A 2,828-nucleotide genomic window follows, 5' to 3' on the forward strand; every position below is an offset into this window, starting at 1 on the left:
CTGAAAGAGTGGACATCAAGCTAACAAACGTGCTGGTTGCCAAATGAAACCACATTTGGCATATAGAGGGAGCACTTCTGGGTGTGCATTTTCTTTATCTTCTAGAGATAAACCAAATGGCAACATCAAGGGGGCCTTAACTTCAGGTGTGCAAGCAGGTTTTATTGTTTTCAGAGTGGTCACATTGGTTGTACAATCTTGCACTGTGTCCCATTCACTGGGAAAGGAAGATTACGAGGGTGTCTACAGTCAAGCCTCGTTAATATGGACACTGGCTCCAGAGCTAAAGTGTCCATAGAGTGAAGCATCCGTAATAATGAATCATAAAAAAACGAAATATTCTAAAAAAAAAAAACACTTTATAATCTCGGACTGCTTCGCTGCATAGTGGTGGACAGTGAAGTGGAAATCGGGCAACTTGGAAGCTCTAAGTGCATTATTCCAGCCGCCATTATCTTTAAAATCATGCAGTGCGCTTTTTAACATGTTTGGAGCACCTAGTGGTCCACGACACACGTGATGGCACCTCTTGGTGTGATGAAGTCATCTCCTGCTACGGCTATTGACAATGCAAGAACTCTGTACTCACTCGGCTGACTGCTGCTGAATGTGGTCCTAAAAGTAGCGCACAGAGATCTTTTTTTTTTCGCAGCTATTCATGCAATGCGGCAATGGCAAGGAGTATCGAATGGGCATTTTTCCATTGTAAAGCATGAAATCTTGGAACACACAAGACGACCGTCACTACGGTATTTTGCACTTTCGCGTTTCCTTTTGCTGGTGTAATGCACTGCAAATACACGAAGCGAGGTATCTGGCAGAGGCACTCGGGACTTTGTTCTCACCTCGGCCCACATTAACAAGGCAAAAATACATGGGTCCCACTCAGCTCCTTATATTTTTACCTTGTCCATTTTCCGGACCCAAGTTTCCATATTAACGAGGTGCAAACACATTGAAAAAATTTGATTCCCCAAAAGAGTTGTCCGTAATTCGAGTCATTCATATTAACGGGGGTCATATTTACGAGGCACAACTGTATATCCGTCTTTCACTACACGTCTGATACACCTATGGCGGGCTCCAGATTTTCAGGCAAGCTTCAGCGGTGTCGGCACTTTGGTTGGGCCCATGAAACATACCTGCATGTTGGACGAGATGCTTGCATGAAATCGACGTAACTTTCACGAGGACCCAAGTTTTACGTTTTCTGCGAGTTGCTCACAACTCATGAATAATAGTTCCAACAAATAATTTGGCAAAATGTTGACTTAAAGTTTGGAAAAAAAAAATATCTGAGAAGAGAACATTCCAGTCTACAGTATATATTCAATACAAATGAACACTGCTATTCAGAATTCATGCTTATGCTAGACAGTCATTTCACAGTTCAGCATACCATTCTGTGCAGCATCTCAATGCCCGTCTTGTTTACTGCACACCTCACTGAGTATAATGCTGCATGAATGGGATTCATTATGCACGGTCTAATATGTCCTATGTTACTTCCACGGGAATTTAGGCTTGCTGCAATGCCTCACTGTAATACTGTCTTGTCCTACTGTCCCTGCTGCAATTCTATGTGGCAACTTTTCTTGGCAATGGAACCAAAGTTGCAGAGCCAAAATGCCTTTTTTACAATGGCATTTTGCAAAAGTGCTATGCCCTCTTGCCCTATGCAGCAAAATGCAGTTACTGGTTTTCTCTTAAAGCATAGCACACTGGTAATATTCAATATTTAGGCATATTCCGTACAACTCCAATTTTCCAATGTTGGAGAGTCATGGCAAAACCTGATTCTTTCACAACAACGAATCCTCAGGGCTTCCATAGACTGCACCAGCTACACCAACGATGGAGCTAAGCAACCAGCCAGCAATGCACCAGGTGGCCAAGCGCAGTGTCCTACAGCAGAACTATTTGGCGAAATGACAATGTTATGTCCTGCCCCTTCATTGCCAAGATAAGTTGTCACTGAGTGTAGTGTGAAACTCTCATGGAAGAGGGATGAATTAAGGGGCTCACTACTGCCGCTTCTCAAAATTTAGTGCCTGCAACATTTTCAAACAGACTTTAGCCGCATCTGTGAAATATCGAGCTCGGGAAAAAAAAATTGTTTACAGTACGTGAATCAAAGCTCCCAGGGAACAGGCTGAAGCAGTGTGTAAAAATATCTAGAAAGGCAGCAGTCAGCAAAATGTCAATGACTATAGATGACAAGGGTCTCAGAAGTATTGTGTGTACCAAGAAAAGACTTTTCTGAGCTGTTAATTGTGTTTACAAATTTTGAATCCCTAATCACTAGCAAACTTTCATGCCAGTTTTGTATGCTGGGAGGTGTTACAATATTTTTATGATGCATAAACTCCCAAGCTCTCAGCGGATCATAGGAAACAATGCAGCCTTTCTCATCAGTCAGAATACACTTTGTTACAATGTTTATCAATAGATGATGTCACCACACGGGGCGTTTTTTCCATGCTGACTGATTACACTAATTGCTCTTGAGTAGCTCTACTGACAGCAGCTGCACACAGCTACGACAGCATCCACATTGTTTTATATAGCAGCATCTTTGGAAATAGCATTAGTTGCCTAATGCCTTTGTATTCAAGTTCATACAGGCCTAGAAACGCTTTTGCTAATCCGTATTGATACTTTTTTCAATCATATACAGATTCATTTGTCTATTGATGGCCCACTTCCTTGCATAAGAGGAGGAGATAGTGTGTTCAGCAGCGTGTCGTAAAAAAAGATAATGAAAAAAGCTCTCCTAAAACACTCAATATTCTGTATCACAAACTACGAACTCCAATGAATCTGAATTT

The sequence above is a fragment of the Amblyomma americanum genome, chromosome 7 (assembly GCF_052857255.1).
Source record: "Amblyomma americanum isolate KBUSLIRL-KWMA chromosome 7, ASM5285725v1, whole genome shotgun sequence".
Lineage (NCBI taxonomy): Eukaryota > Metazoa > Arthropoda > Arachnida > Ixodida > Ixodidae > Amblyomma > Amblyomma americanum.